Source organism: Neophocaena asiaeorientalis, unplaced genomic scaffold, assembly GCF_003031525.2.
Source record: "Neophocaena asiaeorientalis asiaeorientalis breed wild unplaced genomic scaffold, Neophocaena_asiaeorientalis_V1.1 scaffold45, whole genome shotgun sequence".
NCBI classification, from domain to species: domain Eukaryota; kingdom Metazoa; phylum Chordata; class Mammalia; order Artiodactyla; family Phocoenidae; genus Neophocaena; species Neophocaena asiaeorientalis.
In genome coordinates, this window is record NW_020174642.1 from 2165471 (window position 1) to 2193121 (window position 27651).

Sequence of the window (27651 nt, forward strand, 5' to 3'; positions counted from 1 at the left end):
TATCCCATGCAATATTTGGGACATACACTAAAACATTATTCATCTGCTTATGTGAAAGCATAATTTTAATTTTGTATTTTTATCGGGCAACGCTGAGGATGTTAAGTTTCAAAAATACTACTAGCCCTCCCAACACCTCCCAAACCAATATAAATAATGTTTCATACAGAAATGTATACTAGCTTCATCACACATAATGTTTTATTCACAATTTAAAACAATGTTTAAGGGACTTCCCTGGTGGCGCAGTGGTTACGAATCTGCCTGCCAATGCAGGGGACACGGGTTCGATCCCTGGTCCAGGAAGATCCCACATGCTGCAGAGCAACAAAGCCCGTGTGCCACAACTACCGAGCCTGCGCTCTGGAGCCTGCGAGCCATGACTACTGAGCCCGCGTGTAGCAGCTACTGAAGCCTGAGCGCTTAGAGCCCGTGCTCTACAATAAGAGAAGCCACCACAATGAGAAGCCCGCGCACCGCAACGAAGAGTAGCCCCCGCTAGCCGCAACTAGAGAAAATCAGCACGCAGCAACGAAGACCAAACGCAGCCTAAATAAATAAACAGTGTTTAAGACAGTCAACATTGCAAGCCAGAAAAATGAATGCTAATCTAATTCTGTCCCAATATGAAGGCGTTGAGGGAGGCAGCTCCGTGGGGTGGGGACCTTCTGAAGAATCTGGCCAGCTACCACCTTGCACTCACTTCTCAGCTGGCTCTGTTCACATGTTCTTTCACATCACAGTTACTCACATGCTTGTCTTTCCTGCCGGACTGTGAGCAGCATGAGGTGAAGGGCTATATTCGTTTGTCTTTGATTCCTCAGGCCAAACGGTGCCCAACATACCGTGAGTAGTTGCTCAAAAAAGGGATCTGTTGAATTGAAATGAATTCACTGTTTCACTTAGAGTTATTTCTTTCAGATCACTCTCCAAGGGTAGGATTGCTTGGTTAAAAAGCCAGAATAGGACTTCCCTGTTGGTCCAGTGGTTAAGACTCCACCCTACCTAAGCTGGGACGAAGTGAGAGAGTGGCATGGATATATATATACACTACCAGATGCAAAATAGATAGCTAGTGGGAAGTAGCTGCATAGCACAGGGAGATCAGCGCGGTGCTTTGTGACCACCTAGAGGGGTGGGATAGGGAGGGTGGGAGGGAGACGAGATCAGCGCGGTGCTTTGTGACCACCTAGAGGGGTGGGATAGGGAGGGTGGGAGGGAGACGCGAGACGGAGGGGATATGGGGATATATGTATACGTATAGCTGATTCACTTTGTTATACAGCAGAAACTAACACACCATTGTAAAGCAATTATACTCCAATAAAGATGTTAAAAAAAAAAAAAAAAGACTCCACCCTACCAATGTAGGGGGCATGGGTTCGATCCCTAGTCGGGGAACTAAGATCCCACATGCCACACAGCGTGGCAAAAAAAAAAAGAATATTTTTGCCAGCTGAATTACTGCCTTTCGTGTATTGGTCTGCCTTTCTTTCTTGCCCACTAGACTGCCTTCCTTCAGGGCAGGGACAGCCTTTTACTCTACCCTTTTCAGCACCTCCATGTACTGACCTCTTCCTAAGAAATCAGTAAACGTAGATGAAGAAATGAACCTCCAGGCTCCCCTCCACTGCACTCTGTGCCCGCTCAGGAAATGGATCCATCCTTTTGCTCAGACTGGAAACCCACAAGGTGTCCTTGACCCTTCCTTCCTCCTCACTCCTTATCCAATCCTTCCCCAAGTACCATTCCTTCCACCTTCTCAGCTGCTCTTGAATCCTTCCGCTTCTGTGTCTGTCACCCCTGCCCTAGTCTACGCCGCCATCTGGCTCCCACACACCACCTCCTAACCGGTCCTGCTCCTCTCTTGTCCTTCTCCAAGTCATTCTCACAGGAGAGAGTGGCCCTTTAAAGACAATATTTGGGACCTATCAGATGCTTTCCCATTGCTCTTAGGTTGAGCCCTGAATCCTTTCCTCGCCTAATGTGGCTCCTTTTTCCAGCCCGACCTTCCCGGCCTTACTCTTGTTCCTTGAGCTGTTACCCTCTGACTAGGCTATGTCCTCCTGTTATAGGCCCCTCAGCACTCCGTACTTCCACATCACCCTAGAAAGAACTCGTATAATGACCTTTCCCCTATTAGACTGCCAGCTCCCTGGAGGTGGGGACAGTGACACTTGCTCACTACAGTGACCCCAGTGCTCAGCATCACACCTGGTACAGGGTGGAGCTTAATACATGTTTTTAAATGAAAGAATAAATTACATGCCTTTACTTGTACTCATGAATCCACCAAATGGCCTGGAATAAAAGAAATTAGAAAATCATGGACAAACAGGTCTGGGGAAGGGGCAGGTCTGGGTGTCTGTTACCAGTGCTCAACCAGAGAGCTTCCACCATGGGGGAGCCCTGGGCCACTGGGTGGAGAGGCCCACTCATGCTATAGAGGTCAACCAGTCTCCATCTTCAGCCCCCATGGTGTTTACACAGTGTGCCCAGGACTAGAGCAGCCATGAAAGAAGCTATGCACGGGCCCAACAGCCTGGGCTCCCTGTCACCAAGGCTGGTCGTTCAACCCCACGTCAGCCTAGATGGATGCTGAATCCTACACAGTAATAGCCTTCATCCACCCACGCTCCAAGCACCCACCTGGAGGGCTAGCAATTCACTTTACTGGGACTAATGCTATTTCTTACATGCCCGGCAGTGCCTTAGTCCCCATCACCATCCAAAGGTCAAAAGACTGGGTGGCATTTTAGTGTCAAAATAGCTATGCAGAAGCTACATTTCCCAGAATTTCCTTCTCTGTATTGTTGCAGGTTAGGAGACCCCTGGGAAGCAATTTGCCGAAGATGTTTAAGACAGAGGCAAGCATCCATCATGGCATTGGGCAGCTGGGCAGATGGTTGCTGACTCGCTTGCTTGCCTTGCTGGTGTGGGACAGCAGCTGGTCAGTTCACGTTCAGCTTTCCTTCCTGACAGCATAACTGCCAAGGGTCTAATCCCTATAATAAATATCAGTATTAGTTTTCCGTTGCTACTCTAACAAATTACCACAAACAGTGGCTGAAAAGAACACAAATTTAGGGACTTCCCTGGTGGCGCAGTGGCTAAGAATCTGCCTGCCAATGCAGGGGACACGGGTTTGATCCCTGGTCCAGGAAGATCCTACATGCCACAGAGCAACAAAGCCCATGCGCCACAGCTACTGAACCTGTGCTCTAGAGCCCATGAGCCACAACTACTGAGCCCATATGCCACAACTACTGAAGCCCACGCGCCTAGAGCTCGTGCTTCGCAACAAAGAGTAGCCCCCCCCCGCCGCAAATACAGAAAGGCTGCGTGCAGCAATGAAGACCCAGCACAGAAAAAAATAAATAAATATAAATAAATCAATAAATTTATTTTTTTAAAAAGAGCCCAAATTTATTATATGACTGATTTGTAAGTTCTGTGACTCAGAAGTCCAAAATGGGTCTCACTGGGCTGAAATCAAGGTGTCACCAGAGCTGTGTTCCTTTCTGAAAGGTGTAGGGGAGAATCATTTCCTTGACTTTTCCAGCTTCTAGAAGTCACCCATATTCCTTGGCTTGTGGTCCCTTCTTCCATCTTCAAATCAGTAACAACAGGTCAAGTTCTCACTTGGCATTGCTTGACCTCCTCTTCTGCCTCCCCCTTCCACATTTAAGGACCCTCGTGACTACATTGGGTCTACCCAGATAATCCAATTTTAAGGTCAGCTGATAAGCAACCTCAATTCCACTTGCTACCCTAATTCCCCCTTTGCCACCTAAACTAATGCATTCACAGGTTCCAGGAATTGGGACGTGGACATCTTTTGTGGGGGGCATTATTCTGCCTAAAACAATACGTTATTCTACGTCATTCAGGGTGGTTCTGCTTCTCTGATTGAATCCTGACACATTGCCTCAGACCAAGGGTTCCATTTTATGTCAAAGCAGGTACAACAATGGGCACATGATCCTGGGATCCGGTGATCCTACTGTATGGAACATCACCTAGAAGCTATCAGTCTGATAAAACATTGGGATGGTCTGAAACACCACAGCTAAGGCACCAGCTGGCAGGTGATTGCTGAGGGATTGAGGGTTTGGTTTCTGATAGGTAGAATTCCCTGGGAACCAAGGGATGGAAGTCTAGTGGCATCTCTCACCATCACTCCCAGGGTCCCCCTGGGGAATCTGCACTTTAGGTTTGGCTGGACTAGAGGTCTCAGTTCCCTGATGGGGGTAAGGGGGTGTTTTGCAAAAGGACATAGGACTCCACTAAACTTGAGTCTGTGGCTAAAACTTAGTTATTTTGAGCTCCTCATGCCAATAGACCAGAAGACAGAAAAAGGAGATGCTGTAAAGGCAAGCGTAGTTCACCCCAATTATTATGAGGAGATAAAACTACATAATGGGACAAGAAGGAGTGGTTCTGAAACACAGGGAATTCCCTGAGGCATGTCTTCATGCTTCCATGCCAAGTCATGACTGGGAATGGACAATTAAAGTAATGGCCTGATAAGGGCACAGTCATGGGGGTACAGATCACTCAGGGATCAAGGTCTGGGTCATCCCATCAGGCAAGCAACCCAGATCAGAAGTGCTGGCTTAGAGTGAGGAGAATCTCAAATCTGTGGGAGAAGAGGGAGATGAGTGTCTATTATGGCCTTAAGAACATCTTCAGAAATAGGGACTGAGCTGTCCCTCTAATCGCCCTATTACGATGATCTTTAAAATTCTTTTTTAATCGTGACCAGCCATCACCTGGAAGAACCAGTTACAGCATACAGTGAGTTAATATGGGGCAAAAATTGTTCTGACGGTATAAGGGTTAACTATAGCAGATGCTACTGGTGCCTCCCCATATCTCCTTTGCATTTAATGTTTCCAAGCCTGAGGGAACTTCCAAATCTCTAGTTTCCAAAGCGCGTTTTACCTGAGGATTGATGAGAGCTGACATCAAGCATGTAGAGGCCAGAGATGCTGCTAAATATCCAATAATGCACAGGACAGTGAAGAATAAATGTTGGGATCAGCTTTTCAATTTCTGCAAAAGAGCCAGCTGAATTTGATAGGAATTGCATTGAGTCTCTAGACCAGTTTAGGGGAATAGTGCCATATTGACAATATTAAATCTTCCAATCCATGAATATGGGATAGCTTTCTGTTTATTTAGGTCACTTTTAATTTCTTTTAATATTTTTTAGTTTTCAGTGTGAAAGCCTTGTACTTCTTTGGTTACATTTATTCCTAATTGTTTTATTCTTTTTGATGCTATTGTAAATTGAATTGTTTTCTTAATTTAATTGTCAAATTGTTCATTGCTAGTGTATAGAAACAAAATTATTTTTATATTTATCTTGTATCCTGTAACCTCACTGAATTTATTAGCTCTTTGTTCAGCAAGTTTTTTGTTTGTTTGGGTGGGTGGGGTTTTTTTTGTGGATTCCTTAGGATTTTCTATATTGAAGATTACATCATCTGTAAATACAGATAGTTTTACTTCTTCCTTTCTAATCTGTATGCCTTTTATTTGTTTTTCTTGCCTAATTGCCCCAACTAGAACCTCTAATACAATGTTGAATAGAAGTGAAAGAATGTCCTGTTCCTGACCTTAGTGAGAAAGTTTATGGTCTTTTACCATTAACTATGATGTTAGCTGTGGGTTTTTTTATAGATGCCCTTTATCAGATTGAAGGAGTTCCCTTCTATTCCTAGTTTGCTTTGTGTTTTCATCATGAACAGGTGTTACATTTTTGTCAAATGCTTCTTCTGTGTCTGCTGAGATCATCTTTTTTTTTCCTTTATACTATTAAAATGGCACATCACATTGATAAGTTTTTTTGTATTAAACCAACCTGCAATCCTGGGACAAATCTCACTTGATTATGGTGTATAATCCTTTTTACATGTTGCTGGATTCAGTTTGCTAGTATTTTGTTGAGGATTTTTGCATTTATATTCATAAAGGATATTGACTTGTAGTTTTCTTCTGATGCCATTGTCTGGTTTTGGTATCAGGGTAATGCTGGCCTCATGGAATGAGTTGGGAAAGGTTTCCTTCTCTTGTATTTTTTGGAAGAGCTTATGAAGGATTAGTGTTCATTTTTCTTTAAATGTTTTGCAAAATTCAACAGTGAAACCATGCTGATTTGAGCTTTTCTTTGTGGGAAGTTGGATTGTAATTGCCTTCTTTGGCATCTCCTAATATTGACAATTTTTAAATTATAATATTCCTTAAATACGTGTGAATTTAAAACCAAATATAATCTTCAGTTTATAGCTCTCATACAACCACAAAACCAAATCAAATTTATAAATGAATTCTAATCCAAACTGAAAAACAATAAAGTTAAAGCAAAAACATTAATTCAGTATTTAAAATAATGTTATATTGATCAAGTTAAATTGCCACTGTCAGAATGAATCTGGTCAGAGAGAAGGTTCTTCTGAGTTCAGCATGGCTTGTCTCCCATGCACCTTATAATTAACCAATTTAGCCATTGCTTTTGTTAAAGATCAAACTACCATGAGTCTCTGATTGTACAGTATGGTTAATACCATTTGATGACATTTGGCTGGAATAGAACATATTAAGTCTGTCTCTGTTTAGGTCCCATTATCTGGAAATGATCAAAATAGTGCTAGTACATCTCAAGGAGACCCTAAACAATAGGTTTATTCTGATGATTCCAGAATATGCTTATATTGGTTTTTTAAAGATTACCACCAAAGTGAAGGCAAATTCTTAAATTTCTGGAAGCGAACTAGGATACCCTACAAATAAACCTGTAATTTGAAAAACACTGGCTTAAAACTTTTCTTAAATGGTGTGCCTCAATCCTTTCTAAAGGGCTTCATGGGAATCCTTTGGCGCTATTACCCTCAGGAGATAGTTCCTCAAAGTATGGTTACGCAGGGAGCTTTGTGAAGTTCTTCTATTTGCGAATGCCTCGTCTTGAACAAGGAGGAAAGGAAAGAAAAAGTAAGAATCTTGTGCTGGTCACCACAACCTGCCCCAGAAATGGTTTGGTTGTCGTTGGCTTTACTAAGCAAGATAAAGCAATTAACCAAATACGTAGCCACCACCTCCTTTACCACAACCACCCTTGCCTTTTAATAAGTAGGACTTTGTAGTAAATGAACCATTGAGAAGGAAGCCCCACATCCGTAGAAATACACTTAGAGAGGATGGGAAGAAGTAGGCCCTGCTTCAAAGCTGAGTTGGACCCGAAAGGAGATGGCCCTGGCCCCTCCCGCACACTCTTCTGGCTGAGTTGATTCTGACTCGTCCTCTTTCACCTCTTGAACAAGCTACTGAAGACAGGGGTGGTACAGAACAGTTGGAGCTATTACCCAAGACAGATAGCTAACACTGTAGCTTCTCCTGCCCTATCACCCCAGGGAGAGGCCAGACCGTGCCAGGTGCAACTTTGAGGTTATGGGTAGAGTGCAGTTTGGGGACAGAGTTTGGTATCACTCCTTCGTTCTTTGTCTACTGAACCCAATAAAAATTTTGAGTATACATATGCTCAAATGATCTTTGACAAGGGTACCAAGACCATGCACTGGGGAAAGGACAGCAGCCTCTTCAACAAATGGTATTGGGAAAATTGGATATCCACATGCAAACAAATGAAGTTGGACACTTCCCTCATACTATCTACTAACACAAAATGTATTAAAGACCTAATTGTAAGACCTAAAACTATAAAACTCCTAGAAGAAAACATAAGGGGAAGCCTTCATGACACTGAATTTGTCAATGATTTCTTTTCTGGGGGAGGTGGAGGTGACACCAAAAGCACAAGCAACCAAAACAAAAATAGACAACGCAGGTAACATAGAACCTTAAAATGGCTGCATATTAAAGAAGAAAATTAACAGAGTGAAAAGGCAACCTACAGAAAGAAGAAAATATTTGCAAATCACATATCTGTTAAGGGACTAATGTCCAGAACATATAAGGAACTCCTACAACTCAACAACAAAAAAAACAAATAACCTGATTTAAAATGGACAAAGGAGGGACTTCCCTGGTGGTCCAGTGGTTAAGACTCCACACTTCTACTGCAGGCGGAATGGGTCCAATCCCTGGTTGTGTTAGGGGAACCAGTGACTGAAACCCCCTGCCCTGGCCAGGCAAGATAGTAACCACTTGCATGAGTTATCTTACAACAGGAGGTCCTGGTAAGGAATGCAGAACTAACAGGCTACTACCAACTGGAAGAATTCAGGAAAGGTCAAAAAGATAGAGGAGACGCCAGTCCGTATGTCCCGCCAACCTCCCAGAATTCTTCTCACTGGAATCCATCTTGACTGAGTGATGTGCACACCACCAGGAAGGATCCTGAGTCAGAATGATTGGCCAGAGACAACCTGGAAACTAACCCTGTTACTGTAAAACCTGAGACTGCAAGCCACGTGGCAGAGCAGTTCTCCTGAGTTTCCTTACCCTGCTGCTCTCTGCCCGGATGCCCCTTCCCAGTAAAATCTCTTGCTTTGTCAGAACGTGTGTCTCCTCGGACAATTAATTTCTGAGTGTTAGACAAGAGCCCACTCTCAGGCCCTGAAGGGGTCCCCCTTCCTGCAACAGCTGGGGAACTAAGATTCTGCATGCCACACAGCATGGTCAAAAATAAAATTAAATTAAAATAAAATAGGACAAAGTATTAGATACTTCAACAAAGATGTACAAATGACCAATAAGCATATGAAAGATGTGCAGGGCTTCCCTGGTGGCGCAGTGGTTAAGAATCCACATGTCAATGCAGGGGATAGGGGTTTGAGCCCTGGTCTGGGAAGATCTCACATGCCGCAGAGCAACTAAACCCATGCGCCACAACTACTGAGCCTGTGTGCTGCAACTACTGAAGCCTGCGCACCTAGAGCCCGTACTCTGCAACAAGAGAATCCACCGCAATGAGAAGCCCGTGCACCGCAACGAGGAGCAGCCCCATTCACCACAACTAGAGAAAGCCCGTGCACAGCAATGAAGACCCAACACAGCCAAAAAAATAAATCAATAAAATAAATAAATTAAAAAAAAAATCCACAATGTGATATCACCTCACAGCCATTAGGATGGCCACTATCAAAAAGAAAAAAACAAAACCAGAAAATAGCAAGCGTTGGTGAGAATGTGGAGAAATTGGAACTCTGTGCACTATTTTTGGGAAGGTAAAATGGTGCAGCTGCTATGGAAAACAGTACGGATGTTCCTCAAAAAATTAAAAATAGAACTACCATATGATCTAATAATCCCACTTCTGTGTATATATCCAGAAGAACTGAAAGCAGGATCTTGGAGAGAGATTAGCACAACCATGTTCATTGCAGCATTATTCACAACAGCCAAGAGGTGGAAGCAACCCAGATGTCCACTGATGAATGGATGGATAAAGAAAATGTATTGAATATTTACATATGATGCACCTCCTGCTGGAGGAGCACGTGACCATCTGTGGACTACTCTAGCCAAAAAAATAAATCCTCATCTAATCCAGCCTTAGATCCAATTACTAACTTACAGGAAGTACAGGGGACAAAGAAACTTCCTATATACAGATGTAATTAGCAAACCCCAGACTCTGATCAAGTCTCCAAGACAAGTTGTCTGGTGTCATTAATAAATCAAGTGCAAGGAAAAAGAGAGAGTTCATCTATTTTCAATTTTGACTTAAACAAGCAAACTTGAGAGAAATGGCGGGGGGTGGGGGGGAGAGTCATGACACTTATGAGACAATTTAAATAAAAAATTAGCACTAACTGCATTTTTATAATATGAATTATTAATTTAGTTTGGATGAGATAAGGATATCATGGTTTCCTGTATTTCAAAGACAGACTAAAATGTTTATAGATGAAGTTATATGATATCTTGGATTTAATTCAATATATTACTGGATGAATGGGAGTGAGAGGGGAGTAGAAATGCAGTGCAATCACTGTAATGTATCAATCAGAAATGAAAAGTTTATTCCCTTACCTCCTACTGTCAGCATTTTCAGGGAGAACCTTGCTGCGGACTGCTGCCTTGCCCTCAGAGAACCCCTGCCTGGGGCAGCCCACATCTAGGGTCTTGCCCATGCAGGGCTGCCTCACCTTGAGACACCTCTGAAGGACCATCCCAGCTTCTGCCTCCCTCTTCGCAGCCCTACCTCAGTCTCCTCCCTTGCATAGCACTGATCCTGAGAGCGCTCTCACTAAGCCTCCTGCAAGCTAACCTTCATCTCAGCACCTGCTTCCCAGGGAGCTGATTCTGCAACAAGATGAAACAACTTTGGCCATGAGTTCCTGAAGCTGGGTGTGGTGGGCAGAATTCAAAGATCGTTCCCAAGATCCCCACACCTGGTGTAAACACCCTGTATGATCCCCAGCCCTGTGAGGATAATGGATTTTACTCCCATGGTTAGGTTGTATTATAGAGCACAGTTGACCCTGAGATAGGGAGATTATCCTGGTGGGCGTGACTTATGAGCCCTTTAAAAGCAGAGCGTTTTCTCTGGCTCATCATATCAGAAGAGGAAGTCAGCAATTTGAAGCACAGAGATTCAACACCCTGTTGCTGGAGGGAAAGAGCCCCATGGCAAGGAATACAGGGGGCCTGTAGCCATTGGCTGACAGTCAGCATGGAAATACGGTCCAAGTCCTCAGTCCTACAGCTCAAGGACTGGAATTCTGCCAACAAGAAGAACAGGCTTCAAGGAGGGTTTTCTCCCCCAGAGCCTCCAGACGAGAACTCAGTCCAGCCAACACCTTGATTTCTACCTTATTATATGTTGAGCAGAACACTTGGCCATGCCTACTTGCTGTGGTCAACAAACCTGCAGGCTTAGATATTGGGAGAATTCATCTTAAATGACCAATGACTTAAAGGATTTGAGTACATATTTACCCTGAATGAGACGTGTTCATTTGATTTTATTAAAATCATAACCATATGGAAAATAATAGATGCATTTTGATTTTTTTTTTTTAAGAAAGAGAGGATTTGGTAAAATGAAGCATTTATCTTGCATATTTGTTTTCCTTGGAAACTATACTGAGGGTGTACCCAAAAGCTTTCTTCTGTAACTGGCCCTGTACTAGCTGGTATCTGCCTCCTGTAACTTACATCTTGATGACGATAACCATCAAGAATAAATACATCAGCTGGACTTCCCTGGTGGCGCAGTGGTTGAGAGTCCGCCTGCCGATGCAGGGGACACGGGTTCGTGTCCCGGTCCGGGAAGATCCCACATGCCACGGGGCGGCTGGGCCCGTGAGCCACGGCCACTGAGCCTGCGCGTCCAGAGCCTGTGCTCTGCAACGGGAGAGGCCACAACAGTGAGAGGCCCACGTACCGCAAAAAAAAAAAAAAAAAAAAAGGATAAATACGTCAGCTGAAGACTGGGTCTTCCTAGTTCTGTTGCTGTCTGTCATTTCAGGGAAAGGAAGTTGAAAATAAAAAGCAAAGAACATTCATTCATCCCACAAACCTCGATTGTGTACTGTATGCCCCCTCACCATGCAGGTCTCTCCATTACCATGTTCAGGGATCATCGACTTAGACTGATTACAAATTAAGATGTATACTGCTTTTGAGTTGTCCATTCAGTTTTAAACAATTATTATGGAGAAGTGTGAATTTCTCTGATTCTTTGTTGGCCTCTTGGGCGATGGCCTGTTAACCCACTTCCTCAAATGTATACCGTCTTTTATTTTGAAAATTTCCCCTTGACTAAGCATGCAGTTATCTAGCTACACTTCCTCTAACGCAGGGAAGCTTATTTTTTCAAGTGTGGATCTCAGGCAAAAACTCAAATGCCATAAGAACAAATAACTTACTGAGTTCGCTGTTCTCGAGCATGGGAATGGATAATTCAGTTACTCTCAAGCACTTCTTTCTGATGGGGCACAACATTGAGTTCTGCAATTAGGCACCAAATTGTGTGTCAGACGGATTAGAACTTCAGGGTCCAGCAAACTGGTTCAGATCCCACCTGCTGGCTGGATGAACTTGGGCAAACAGCTTCACCTCTGCCTGAAACACAAGAAGTGCTCAGTATGTATGAGCGATCATTCATTACAACACAGGTATAACATAATACATTAGACAGTAATAAACAGAAATTTGGCAGGTCACGCCATGTCACATGGATGTGCTAAGATAAGCAGTTACTGAGCTAAGCAGTGATGGATGTACAGTCTTTAGGACAATTTGTGGGTTGCAGGATCATCTAGAAGATCCTGGAATCGTGTGCCTCCGACACAGTATCTCTTTCTTAAAAAGTCTTCTGGGAATTCCCCGGCAGTCCAGGGGTTAAGACTCCACGCTTCCACTGCAGGGGGGCTCGGGTTCAATCCCCGGTCAGGGAACTAAGATCCCACATGCCACACGATGCTGCCAAAAAAAAATTTTTAAGTCTTGTTATAAAATAAGATATGCTTATGCTGATTTGAAACCAAATCAAACTTCCTGCCCCCTCAGTCTTCCCCTTCACAGTAAACGGCAACTCCCTTCTTTCATTTTTTTGAAGCCAAAAAGCTTGTGCCACTCTTGACTCCTGTCTCACATTCTATCTGTTGGGAAATCCCACCAAAACATCTCAGTCTGACTACTTTTACCCACTCCGCGGCTACCACCTGGTCTAAGCCACCATTATCTCCTGGTAGATGATTGCATTGCTTCCTAGCTGACCTTCCTTCCTCCTTCAGCCCTTTTCCCTATTCAATCATTTTAGGTGACCATTCAGCATTGTAAGCCACCCACACTACCCATGGACTCCAAACCCTCCCATGGCTCCCTTCTTAAAGCAAAGTCCCAAATCCTTCCAATGATCTATGGGGCACCTCATCACCCCTGTGGCATCATCTCCCCCTTTGCTCCCTTCTCTCCAGCCACATTGGCCTCCACTGCTCCTCAGGCACACTGGGCATGTTCCTGCCTCAGGACCTTTGCACTTGCCAATTGCTCTGCCTAGCATGCACTTCTCCCATGCTTATCCCCATGGCTCACACGTTCACTTCAGGCGTTTTTTTTTTAAAATAAATTTTATTTATTTATTTTTTGACTTTTGGCTGCATTGGGTCTTCGTTGCTGCGCGCCAGCCTTCTCTAGTTGCAGCGAGCGGAGGGCTACTCTTTATTGCAGTGCCCAGGCTTCTCACTGTGGTGGCTTCTCCTGTTGCAGAGCACGGGCTCTAGGTGCACGGGCTTCAGTAGTTGTGGCCCGCAGGCTCAGTAGTTGTGGCGCATGGGCTTAGTTGCTCCATGGCATGTGGGATCTTCCCGGACCAGGGCTTGAACCTCTGTCCCCTGCATTGGCAGGCGGATTCTTAAGTACTGCGCCACCAGGGAAGCCCTTCACTTCAGGTTTTGACTTAAATGTTATTTTTTCAGGGAGGCCTGTTCTGCTCAATCTACTTTAAATTGCACCCCCGCCCCCCCACACACACATTTCCTAACCCCCTTCCCTGATTTATTTTTCTCTTTAGGAAAGAAAAGATTACCTTATATCTCTTAAATATTTTCTGTGTCCCCCACTAAAATGTAAGTGGGATAGAATTTTTGGTTTTTTTCTTTTAATCTCTTTTGATCACTGCAGTATCCCCGATCTTAGAAATTACCTGGCACATCTACACAGTAGATGCTTACTAATAATTTATGGTCAAGTGATGAATGAACAGATGAATGATCTATTCACTAAATTACAAAGTGTTAAGAGAAGCTAAAAGTGTTAAGCCCTATTTGTTGACTTTACTTGGAGGGACACGTAGGAGGGGAAATCAGACTGGGAGAAATAAAACCTTCTTTACAGAGATTTCAGTTTACTCCACGCCTTTGAAAACTCAAGCAAACACAGGCAGCCACGGCCACAGTCATTCTCCAGAAATCATCACTTTGACAAGAATGTTAGGTCAAACCCTTAATGAGCTCACATGATTAAAAATTAAAATTTGACTTTCCAATATGGGTGTTGTGGACTGAGTGTTTGTGTCTCCCCAAAATTCATACATTGAAACCTTACCCCTCATTATGGTATTAGGAGGTGGAGGTTTGGGGAGGTGATTAGGATTAGATGAGGTCACGAGGGTGGAGCTCTCATGAATGGGATTGGTGCCCCTATAAAGGTCACCAGAGAGCTTGCTTCCCCTCTTTGCTCTCCTCCAGGTAAGCACACAAGAAGAAGTCGGCAGTGTGCAACCCGGAAGAGGGCTTCCACTAAAACTCAACCGTGCTTATATCCTGATCTCGGACTTCCAGCCTCCAGAACTGTGAGAAATAAATTTCTGTTTATAAGCTACCCAGTCTATGGTGTTTTGGGTATATCAGCCCACACTGACTAAGACACTGGGTGAAACTCTTTTTTTCAAGTGAATGTCTCAAGAAGAAAAATGATAAAAGAAATTTAAAGGAAGTTAGCCAAGTAGCCTAGCTTTTCATCTGCTACGGGCTGAATTGTGTCTCTCTCCGTCCCCTAAAAATTTAGATGTTGAGGCCCTAACACCAAGTACCTCAGAATGTGACTGTATTTGGAGACAGAGCCTTTGAAGAGGTAATTCTGGTAAAATAAGGTCATTAGGGTAGAACTTAATCCCATAGGACTGCTGTCTTTATGAGAAGAAGAGATTAGGACACATCTAAAAACTATCTTCACAGAAACATCTAGAATAATGTTTGACCAAATATCTGGGTGCCATAGCCAAGCCAGGTTGACCCATAGAATGAGCCATTATGTTATGCTTGATAAAATTTTGAATAGTTGATTGATTCATTAAAACGAGTTCAATTGGCTTAGTTTAAGCTATTGTCACTGAAAGCAAAAACACTACTTTAAAATACTTTCAAATTTCAGGGTTTTTAAAAAATAGATATCCATATTTTCTCTAACACTAATTGTACTTAAGGTGTTTTTCAGAGTTAAACAAAAATGAGCAAATATTCTGGACTGCAGTAGTGGTTGTACAACTCTATAAAATTACTAAGAATTATTGAATTATACACTTAAGATGGATGTTTTATGGTATATAAATTATACCGTAAAACCTATTTTTTAAAAAATTAACTGGGCAATAAATGAACTGTTAGTCATAAAGCATTTCTATTTCATGAAAAAACATCCAAACAAGAGAATTCCAAGGCTATAACAAAACTAGACTCCATAGTATTTCAACATAATTAAGATAAAGTCTGAGGACACTTGAAATATAGTACCATGAAGAAAATTCTGACAGGCATACAAAATAATCATTTTTTAAAAAACCCTTTTTTTCTGTTTACAAAGGAAACAAGTTTTTTTTGTTATAAATTTGTACGACACTGAAAATGTCCACTGCTTTGGGATAAGGGGACTAAAAAGCATCTTTTGGATTTAACCACAAAGAAGTCATGGGTCTCCTGGAAGAGGTTGGGTCTCCCTTCATGCTAGAAGGACATTCACACTGGGCTCCCAGCAGTGTCTGGAGGAAGGAGCTTCCTTCCTGTCTCCTCTGGCAAAACCTTCCAGAAGACTCGGACACTATTGCTCACCTGGCCCCTTGTTTTCTTTCTTTTTTTTTTTTTCCATCCTACTGAAATTTCCCACCCTCACGGCACGACTGTGTCTTCCCAGCCTTTTGACATGTGTCAAATGAGACTCAATTGACCAAGGCCACTGCCTGCTCAACTGACCTTCTGAAGGGCCCTGGACTATGTGAGGACACAGACACAGATACCCAGTCACACCTACTGATTCACATGAGGCTCAGGGACCCACCTGTACAAACTCCACACCCAGATGGCAGCTCCTGGAAGGGAGACGAACTGGAGGAAGAGAAAGCACTGCCCCTGTGAGACATGCTTCATGAATGCAGAGGTCTGGCTGGTGGGCCAGAGTGCCAGAGAGGGTGGCAGATCCCAGAGATTGTGAGGTGCCTTTCTGACCACCCCTTGGGCCAACCTCCCAATCACCTGCTCCCCTCAGTGCCCGGGAGCCATGGGAAGATCAAGGCAGCACCAAGAGAAGCATGGGCTCCTCTCTGCAAGGCCTGGCCGGCGGATGTCAGCAGTACAGTGTGGGGGAGGACTTGGAGGGAGGGCCAACAGCACACAGTAGGGCTCCTCACAGCAGGCACAGCTCTGATGATATATGTGAGCCCTCATTCTCTGCCTCCCCATCTTGTCTGCCCTTTTTGCCCCATCCAGGAGCCCTAGAAGGAATGGCTAGGGAAAAGGAACATTTGAAAAGCCTAGACTCCCAGCAACATGAGCCATGGATTGCTAAGATTCCAGATTTGCTATAAAGGTGACACAATGGACACACACACACACACACACACACACACACAACACACTCTGTGTTGGGCCTGGGACATTCCAGAGATGCTGGTATATGGGAAAGTGATTTGTCTTCATGTATTTATCATTTATCCAGCCACTTTAGCAAGCTAATAGATACTAGTAAAGCTTTTAACTGAGTCTCTTGAGTGTTCCAGAACAGCTATTCTCAAAGTATAGTCCCAGAAACCCTTTCAGGAGGTCCGCAGGGTCAAAACTATTTTCATAATGAAAACCAAGAGATTATTTGCTTTTTTCACTCATTCTCTCATGGGTGTGAAGTGGAATTTCCCACTGACTGCATTACGCATGACAGGGCACCTGCTGAGTGCAGAGCAGACATAAGGACCCAGCTGCCTTCCAGCAGGCCTGAGGTTAAAGAGATCCGTGAATCTACAAAAGAGTAGCACTCTTCTTACCAGATGCTTTTTGTTTGGGAAAATAGAATCATTCTTCTTAAGAATTCGTTGCATTAACACGTAATTGGTTTTTTTAACTTCTGAATGGATAAGTAAAAATTTTAAAGGTTTTTTCTCAGTCTTAATTTCTAATATGGTAAATATATATATATCCCACATTTTTAAAAAGTCATTTTGTAAATTTTAAGAGGGTAAATGTTAAGAAGGTAAAGGGGTTCTGAGGCCAAAAGGAGAACTGCTGTTCTAGAAAAAGTATTATACTACATGCAAATAGTGGTGATTTTGTATTCTTATTTCTAGCAATTATACGTCTTTTTCCATTTTTATCTTACTTTGTTAACCAGAACCTCCAGAACCATGATAAATAATGGCCATGAGAGAGTGGGGAGCTAATTCCATTCCTGGATGAAATGAAAAGCCTCCCAATGTTCCCCAAAACCTGGTAGTATTTTCCAAGCCAGGTCCTGTTCTGGGAAATGTTGACAGGAGTTCTAAAAGAACAACAGTTTGGTATGCACTGCTCTGGTGTTTTGGAATTGTTTCAAGGGAAAGGTTTTTCTTTTGGTATTAAAAAAAAAAAAGGAGACTTTGATTGCCAGTTACTGTGTGATTTTGAGCAAATCTTTATACCTACCTGAACCTCGGTATTTCTCCTCTGTAAATTTGGCTATTGGACTGAATCGTTGCTTCTAAACGACGGTTGGCTGACATTAAAATCATCTGTGAGGGCTTCCCTGGTGACGCAGTGGTTGAGAGTCCGCCTGCCGATGCAGGGGATGCGGGTTCGTGCCCCGGTCCGGGAAGATCCCACATGCCGCGGAGCGGCTGGGCCCGTGAGGCATGGACGCTGAGCCTGCGCGTCTGGAGCCTGTGCCCCGCGGCAGCAGAGGCCACAACAGTGAGAGGCCTGCGTACCGCAAAAAAAAAAAAAAAAATCATCTGTGAAACAACAAGGGAAAGCTTTCTTCATAGAAGAATTCCAGACAATAAAGGCAAAATGAGTGAAAGAATCATACAGTTAGCATTTTGCAACACCCAGTGGTGTAACTGACTCAAGAAAGGAACACCAATGCTTGTTAAAGCCATTCAGTGAAAAGTTGGGGAGTGGAATATTTGCACGGTGACAACATACTACTCCACTGACTGCTTGCTAATTGCAATGGCACAAATGGGTCTTTACAGTGGACAGATCTGGCTTGTCATGACTTAACTGAGTGGTCATTAAAATTGAGACACACAGACATTATGGGAGCACTAATGTGATATATGTGTGAAATATTCTTGCCAAAATGTTAAACTTGAACCTAAGTGAGCCTTTAGACGAGAAGCAGACCCCAAATGTTTTGGGGCATAAAACTCATAGAATCTTGGGAGTCCCTTTTTGAGAAAAAGAATACAAAATTTGGTGCAAAAGTGAACAGCTGTGTAGAATGAGAAAATAAAATTACAATTTACAAATCTCAAAAAGGAATCAAATATCTTGGACATCACAAAACCTAGGAAAATACCACAGTATTTGTATTAATTCACCGCCTGAGACATCTCTGGAATACTTTCCCCCTCTGTTTTGCCTGCATGCGCTTTGATCTATTCTGTAATATTTTCTGCAGAAGAGGGGTTCTCATCCTGGCTGTACAGTCAAGGTGTGGGTGTTCACCACCCACCGCAACTGACTCAAGAGACTTTGGGTACAATCCCGGGCATTGCTAGTGTTTAAACAGACCCAGGTATTTCTAAAGTGCAGCCAGAACTGAGAGCACTGAGCTGGGCCGTCTCTTGGCCTCCCACACCCCCAGTTATGACTTGTTCTAACTCACACGAAAGGATGGCAAACAGAAGCTTGGCAAGAGACAGGAAACCACAACTTCAGGGCAAAACTCAGCTCTGTGACACAGAAAACCCACATTTGAGCAAAAGAGACTAAGAGCGTTGAGAGCATCTGGGCTGTGTTGTCCTCCCTCCCCATCACCTCCATGCGTCAGAGACTCCGTCACAAAGAGCTGGTCTTGAAGCATAAACACAGCCCATGGATAATGGGCCCGCAGAGGTTACACAGCATGACTCTGGGAGGCACACTGGTAGAATGTGTGACCCCCCAAGTTGACCTTCTGTACCCCGCAACTGGCCCTCCCCATCCCCCTCCTCCCATCCCCTGGCATCCGTTAATCTATATTCTGTCCATGGATTTCCTTATCTTGTACATTTCATATAGAGACTCATACATGTGACCTCTGACTGGTTTCTCTCATTTGGCACAAGGTTTTCATGGCTAATCCACGTTGTAACGTGCACACTTTGGGTTTTTTTTTTAGCTGTTTCTTTGTTTTCTAATTGATCTCTCAAAGAACCAACTTTTGGTTTCATTGACTTTCTCCATTTTTCTTTTCTTTTTTTAAATTTTATTTATTTATTTATTTTGGCTGCACCAGGTCTTAGTTGCGGCATGCAGGATCTTCGTTGCGGCATGTGGGATCTTTTAGTTGCAGCATGTGGACTTAGTTGCGGCATGAGAACTCTTAATTGCATCATGAGAACTCTTAGCTGTGTCATGCATGTGGGATCTAGCGCCCCAACCAGGGATCGAACCCGGGCCCCCTGCATTGGGAGCGCAGAATGTTACCCACTGGACCACCAGGGAAGTACTCGGGGTTTTTTTATTGCTGAATAATTTCCGTTATACAGTTAGACCAGTTTCTTTATCCATCCATAAACTGGTGGGTATTTGGGTTGTTCCCATTTTGGGGCTGTTACGAAGAGTGCCCCATAGTGCCTCCTTTTTTAAAATATTTATTTATGTATGTATTTGGTTGCACTGCGTCTTAGTTGCAGCATGTGGGCTCCTTAGTAGCAGCAGGTGGGCTCCTTAGTGTGGCATGCATGTGGGATCTAGTTCCCTGAACCCGGGCCCCCTACATTGGGAGCGCAGAGTCCCATCCGCTGCGCCACCAGGGAAGTCCCAGAGCCCACTTTTGATTCACACACAACCACTTCCCAGAAGGCACCCCACAATGTGCTGGTGGCCGTGTCCCTCACAGGTTGACCCAGACTAACACTCCTCCCCAATGACTTAGGCTCCAAGACCACTGTTCAGATCCCCTCGGTCCTAACCCCTTCACACACCCAGCCCTTAAGGTGAATCAGGACCCCCACTGATCTTTCTTCCATCAGCCTCAGTCAAGCTTCCCCACCCTCCATCCATCAGATGGGCTCCAGTAACACTGAACTTCAAAGCAAAACAGTAGAGTCCCAGTCACTCTCTCTCGGAGCCTCCTTGGCATCTCAGTAAATCTACATCTCCCAGGTTGAGGCATCTCCTAATTTCCCCCACTGACTGCATCTAAGCCCCAGGTCCTTGTCCAGCCCAAATGGTCCTGCCAAGGTCCTCTCACTACCATTAGCATAATCCTCGGGAGTTTGCCTTACATCTCTGTACCTTGCAACCTGACCTCAAAGTGGACCTCAAAAGAAATTCCAATTTCCACTACAAAAGGAGAAACTGATCCCGCCCCTAGTCTAGTGCTGGTTTGGCTTCACTAATCTTAAGATCCAGCCTCCTGCCCTGGCCCACGGGAGCCCTGTCACACATCTGTAATGTGACCCTATGACTTCAAGAGAAGACCATCTCAGGATGAGAGAACCTGGGACTGTCCCCCAAAACTGGAGAGATCTTAGTCTTCACTTCTGCAAATCGTTTGACCAGAGCACGAGATAAGGCAATCACTCATCCCTGTTTACCCGGGACTTTCCCAGTTTCAGCACTTGAACTTCCCTCTTCTGAGGAAATGCCCCATCCCTGACTAACCAGGACGGTGGGTGTCCCTGCAGAGCCTGGTACATTTCAGCCACAACGTCGGCTAAAGATTGAGATGCAATGAAGCTTTGGGAAGGGGCACGCAATCCACTCCGTGAGGAGGACAGCAGGAGATCAGCTGGGGTCACGTGGTGCCAGGAGGTTAATTGCCCTGATGAATGTTAGGATCCCTATTTCAGAGACCAGCAAACTGTGGACTGGGCTGACTTGCAAGGCTAGTGAGTAACAAATCCTTGAAGGGAAGAATGCAGAGTCCAGCAATGGGCAGCGCCCAGCATCATTTTGAGCTGTTTTTTGTTTGTTTGTTTGTTTGTTTGTTTGCTTTGGCCGCACTGCACAGCTTATGGGATCTTAGTTCCCCAACCAGGGATTGAACCCAGGTGCTCAGCAGTGAAAGCACGGAGTCCTAACCACTGGACTGCCAGGGAATTCCCTGGGTTTTTTTTTGTTTGTTTTTTTTTAATTGAGATAAAACTCATATAACATAAAATTAACCATTTTAAAGTATATTATAATTTCAGTGGCATTTTGTATATTCACAATGTTGTACAACCACCACCTATACCTAATTCCAAAATATTTTCATCACCCCGAAAGGAAACCCTGTACCCCTTAAGCAGTCACACCACACCCCTCCTCCCTGAGGTCTCCGGCAACCACCAATCTACATTCTGTGTCTGTGGATTTGCCTGTTCCGGACATTGCATATAAATGGAATCACACAGTATGTGACCCTTTGTGCCCGGCTTTTTTCACTTAGCATAATGTTTTCAAGGTTCATCCATGTTGTAGCACGTGTCAGTACTTTGTTCCATTTCACAGCTGAACACTATTCCATTATATGCATAGACCACGTTTATTTATCCATAGTTGTTATGTTGTTATTGAAGGTCTGAGCTGAGCTCAAACTTGCCCTGAGCCCCTCCAGGGAACAAGGTCGACCTCAACAAACACCTGTTCTGGCTGTTGTTTTTAACCTCACAAGTAGGATATTAATAGGTTCTCATTGTAAAGCAAACAAAACTCAAAACAATACTCATTAAGAGATAAAACACCCGTGCTCTGAATGCCTTCCAGCAGTTATGAAGTACGGCTAGGTCTGCATACGGGGCACGGAGAGAGCTTGGTGATCACTCTCACGTGTTCGGCATCTTTAATCCCTCCTCCACTGGTTCCTTCTCCACATCTATAAACATCCCCAGGTCTTCCTCTACGTAAGAAAAGTGACACAAATTTCCTGCAGCCCTACCACTTCCTGGGCTCGCCACCGTGCCTCAGGACCACACTTTTCTCGGCTTCCTCACACCCACTCATTGGTGAATCCCTCTCAGTTTGGCTTCCCTGCCTGCTGCTCTCTGAAAGCCACTGCTGTTCCCGGCAGCCACACCCCAAGATTTGGTCCAATCTCTCCCATCTTTTTGCTCTGCAGCGGTGGACCCTGTTGACCAGCCCCCTCCTACTAAGAACTCTCTTTTCTTTCCTCCTCCTCTGCCTTATTTGAGTTCCCATCTTATTCTGCTATTTGATTGCAAGATCCTGGAGGCAGAGTCTATGTTATCATTTTACGTCCTTTGGAACGTCACATGCCTAGTCAGTTCATCAGTATTTGTTGATGTGAAGTCGTTTGAGCTGTTTACATCTGTTTCCAGAAGGAGACAGAGTCCACCCATCCTTCTCTAAACTACCCTGCGTCTCAGCGACATGATTAAAAACCTCTCTATCACTCTTCTATGGGACATTACAATGTACCAAGTATGTATATACAATGGAAGGGTACTCAGCCATAAAAATGAACGAAATAATGCCATTTGCAGCGACATGGTTGCACCTAGAGATTATCAGACTAAGTGAAGTAAGTCAGACATATGTGGAATCTAAGATATGGCACAAATGAACTTCTCTACAAAACAGAAACAGACTCACAGACATAGAGATCATACTTGTGGTTGCCAAGGGGGAGGGGAGGTGGGGGGGGTATGAATTGGGAGTTTGGGATTAGCAGATGCAAGCTATTACATATAGAATGGATAAACAACAAGGTCCTACTGTATAGCACAGGGAACTATATTCAATATCCTGGGATAAACCATAATGGAAAAGAATATAAAAGAGAATTTATTTATGTGTATAAATGAGTCACTTTGTTGTACAGCAGAAATTAAAACAACATTGTAAGTCAACTATATTTCAATTTTAAAAATTTTTAAAAAAAAGAATGTACCAAGGAGACTTATTCACCAGGATCTGATTCCTCGGCACACTGAGAGGGGGTTTCAGCACATGCAAGAGCATATGACCTTGATCTGAGAAGAACGTATTTGATTTTTATGCAGTACTGGATGTATTCAAAAGGCTTCGAGGAATAGTCTCCTAAGTTTCTTGATGTTTGCCACGCTTACTATTACTTTCACACTTAGCTAAGTAACCTTTGATACTGTGTGGTTATAACATAATAACCACATGTCGCTTTGTCTTCTCAATCAACGGTGAAAAATCCGAAGGGCTTTAACCACTGGTAAAAGTGTCTTCTCACATCAACCACATAGCAGCACACTGTATGATGTGAACCAGGTGGCTATTTTTACTAAGCGAGTTGAGTACAAATTACAAGGCAATTGCAGAATTGCCTGGGCTCCTCTGAGTGTAGGTTAGCCAAAAAAACATTGCTCTGGGAAGCTGACTCTCCTCTATCGTCTCTTTTCTGTTATTCTTAAGCAGCCCCGGGGCTGATTCCAGGATCTGTCTGATGATGCCATTAGGAAAGTCCAATCTGTGTTTACCTAAGCATGTTCAGGGCCTTCCCAGCTGCAATCATGCCCTCTTCCTTTGCCATCTGTCCTTTCCCCAGCTTTAGTGGAACATGCTCCTAGGAGGGCAGGTCCTGCCCAGTGGGCGTGTGGGGCAGGGAACTGGCCACCAGTATCAAAGGTTCGGGCGCACCTCCAGGCCACGGCTGCCCTGAGAGTCTACCTTCCCCCGGGGACCTCAGCCCAGGCCACTTCACCACCCTACAACACCACCTCTGGAAAACTCGCTCTCCTCTCCTTCTGGCCCCCAACGGGGATGACTCCTCTGAGTGAACCACCATCTGAGAAACTCGAATCTCCTACTTTACGAGTCACCTCTCTCATTCGACTCCTCTCCCCTCCTGGGAGAATTGTTGAAATCCTCAATAATTTCCAGGCTTTGCTCTGCCATTGTTGTTGGTGAAACTGACCCCAGAGTTACACTGAGAAATCTGTCCCAGGGGTCCCCCATGCCAGCCCAGAACCTTGGCATCTTTTCAGGGCCCCCACCCCCTTCCAGGCAACAGTTAGGACTCTTCGGAATCCTACTGCTGACATACAACATCCCTGTGGGGTGGCCCTGCCAGCTCTAAGGGGAGATGCTCTACGTAAACAGTACCATTAACTGGCAACCAAGCCACCCAGTCTAAATCCTGTCCAGGGCCCGGAAGATAGAGGAGCAGCTATCTGCTCAGGGGCAGGCTGGGTAAGAAGGCAAGATCGCGAACGCTGACCACGCTAAAGCCTTAGCCCGGGTCCACCTGCCAACCGAGGACGTGCCGCTGTCTATAAACACCAAAGCATCATCAGGGTCTGTGCATTTTTAGGTCTCTGGAAACAACACCTCAGAACATGGGCTTCATCCAAATGGTGTGTGATGGCAGGTGAAAGAGGAGGCAAAACCATTCCCGTTGAAGGTGATGTGAGCGAAGGTGAGGAACCGAAGACAATCAATGGGAAAGGTACTAGAAACAATCAGGGGATTTAGTCATGGAACACCTTATGAAAATAAGCTATAAAAAGCAAATTTCCTGCAGAGAAACAAAAACCAGTCCTACAGACATCATGGCTACAATGGAATACTATTCGTCCATTAAAAAGTAGGAGAGCCTGCCACTGATGGCAACATAGGTGAACTTTGAGGACATCATGCTAAGTGAGATAAGTCAGAGAGAGAAAGCTAAATACTGTGTGATCTCACTCACCAGTAGAATCTAAAAACAAAAAAACAATACAAAGAAGAAAAAAGACCTCATAGATACCGAGAGGAGATTGGTGGTTTCCAGAGGCAGGGGGTGTGGTTGGGGGCAAAATGGGTTAAAGGGGGTCAAAAGGTACACACTTCCAGGTATAAGAAGAATAAGTCCTGAGGATATAATGTACAGCATGGTAACTATAGTTAACAATACTGTATTGTACATTTGAATGTTACTGAGAGAGTAACTCTTACAATTTCTCATCACATACACAAACAAAAATTTGTAACCATGTGTGGTGATGAGTGCTAACTAAACCTATCGTGGTGACCGTCCTGCAATATATACATGTGACAAATCATTATGTTATACACCTAAGAGTAACACAATGTATACATATGACAAATCATTATGTTATACACCTAAGAGTAACACAATGTTATATGCCAATTATGTCTCAGTTTTTAAAAAATTACTTTCAGTACCTATGCCTTCTTTCAGAAGGACAAACACATTCAAAAACACTGCCTATCAGAAAAATAAAACAATATAATGAAAGAAAAGGTCTCTTCTACAATCACGGCAATAACACATCAAAAGATGAGAAGCAGGAATTCCCTGGTGGCTGAGTGGTTAAGAATCCACCTGCCAATGCAGGGGACATGGTTTCGAGCCCTGGTCCGGGAAGATCCCACATGCTGCGAAGCAACTAAGCCCGTGTGCCACAACTACTGAGCCCGCGTGCCACAGCTACTGAAGCCCACGCACCTAGAGCCCGTGCTCTGCAACAAGAGAAGCCACAGCAATGAGAAGCCTGCGCACCGCAATGAAGAGTAGCCCCTGCTCGACGCAACTAGGAAAAGCCCGCGCACAACAATGAAGACCCAACGCAGCCAAAAATAAATAAATAAATTTTAAAAAATAAAATAAAATAAAAAGAAACTCTTTTAAACAAAGAACAAGATGAAATGCTGAGGCATAAACTTAGCAAGAACTAGAAGGGATTATTTTGAGGAATATAGAAGAAGATGAATAAATAGAAAGATCCACTTGGTTGTAAAATATGTCAATTCTCACCGCATGATTTTCTAAATTCAGGACTATCCCAATTAAAATGTCAACAGGGGGCTTCCCTGGTGGCGCAGTGGTTGAGAGTCCGCCTGCCGATGACAGGAAAAAAAGGACTGAGATCCTAACTTTATTCTTTACAAAAATATGAATTGCAATTAAATAAATATGAAACGAAGTCCTAGAAGAAAACATGAATGGATCTGTTAACAATGTTAAACTACAGAATCTCTTTCTTTCCAAGGAAAAAAAAATTCAGAAGCAGAAAGGGAAGTAATTATCACTTTAATTACATTAAATAATTGATTAATCATTTTTTTGGAAGATAACACATCCACAGTTCACAAAATTCAAAAAGAACATTTGTCTTTTTTAGAGGGTATATATACACAAAAAAGCAATGCATGTTCACGTGTTGAACCATCATTAGTGTTTTCTTGTGTATCTTTACGGAATATAGAGTACATGCAGTACCATATTAGATACTATATGGTACCATATGGTACCAATAGAGTACCATATTTTTTAAGTAAGAACGGGAGTGTACTATACACACTCTCATGCCCCTAAGATTTTTCACTTGCTCCAAACAAGAGATCAACCTCTATCTGTCAATTTGGTTCTGACTCATTCATTTCCACTTGTATAATATTTCATTGTTCTGCATAAAAAGTATTAATTTCTATATGGGAAAAATGACCACAAACCAATTCAAAAGACAAACTACGATCTGGGGGACATATTTGCAACACACATGACTAAAGAGGGCTAATATCACTAATACAAATCAACTTTAAAAGGGACAATAACCCACCCAAAGAGAGGCTAAAGATGCGATCACACAGTCCATAGAAAAGGACATTCAAATGTTCTTAAACAAAAGGTGGTCAACCTATTCATGGTCAAAAGATACAAATCTCACAAGTTTTTTTTTTCCTACCACATGGGCAAAAATCACCCAGTTTAAAACCTTGGTGCTGGTGAGGCTGTAGGAAAAGAATGTGTCCAGTAGAACTGCCCACAGGTGATGTGAAAACCCTTCCTGTCCATGGGGCCCCCAGGCCTAGTTTCTGGCTCTTCAAAGATTCTGCTTCCTGATACTCTTTCAGACACTTGTTTTCTACTTGAATTAGCTAGGGTGGGTTCTGTTGTTTCCAGTTTAGACCCTGACTTCCAATGTAGAGTAAGAAGGTAAGAAGGGGATACCAATTTCCTCTTTACAAGTTGGTTGACAAGATTCCCCAAGATACCAGGTACTGATGTGTGGTCACTGGGAGTGGTTGTCAGCACAGAAGCACAACCTTTTACCTGGAAACCTTGGGCCAGTCATATTTTGCAGTTTGGGGTTTTAGAAAGGTGACATGCTGCAGGTGATATCGTGTAGCCCCTGTGGCAGTGCATGGGCCAGCACCCTGTAATCATACCATTGGTCATCCTCAAGGGAAAAGTGTAACATTCGCATTTTATGGCATAATTAAAGGGTATATATAGCTTCATGTTAACTCAGGTCATAAGTTACAAAAGCCTGTGCTTTTCAGAGCTCTTTGGATTTTGGAGTTGTGGATTGGAACTGTACACCTGTATTGTATCTACTGTATGTTCCCATGGCCTAATTATTTTGTTCTGTGACACTTGGTTTTTTAAAATCCTTCAACACCAGCCTGAAATATGACATATCCAATTCTCAGTGGAGACAACTCTGGCTTCTTGGCATATTTTCACTTCTTATCAGCCCCAGTGACCCTTGGCCAGGCAGGTGGGGTAAGGACAATTTTGCATGTGACATCACTGGGTTGTTGGTATTGCCAAGTCCAAAGTGGCACTGGAGTTTCCCCAGTGTGGAACCACCTTAGGAGATCAGAGCCACTAGCATAGAATTGGGATCATTTTCTATATGGGTCCTGGTCTAATTTCCAAGGGAGAAATCCCTAATTCACATTAAGGATGGAATATCTTTACAGTTAAAATTCTCTCTCACTGAGGTTTTCTAAAAGGTAGAATTTGACTCTTGGAATATATAGATTGATCTGATGCCTCGATAATCATTGACTAAAAGCATTTTGC

At 43.7% G+C, this 27651-nt stretch overlaps 1 long non-coding RNA gene across 1 annotated transcript; it reads right to left on the reverse strand.

The window, feature by feature from the left end:
• Nucleotides 1-446: 446 nt before the first annotated feature.
• LOC112408547 (uncharacterized) lies at nt 447-25693 on the reverse strand. Its single transcript, XR_003004961.1, has 3 exons — nt 25597-25693; nt 11838-12033; nt 447-871 (listed from the first exon to the last, which is right to left on the reverse strand). It is a non-coding gene; the product is annotated as an uncharacterized LOC112408547 (long non-coding RNA).
• Between the last annotated feature and the right edge of the window lie 1958 nt (nt 25694-27651).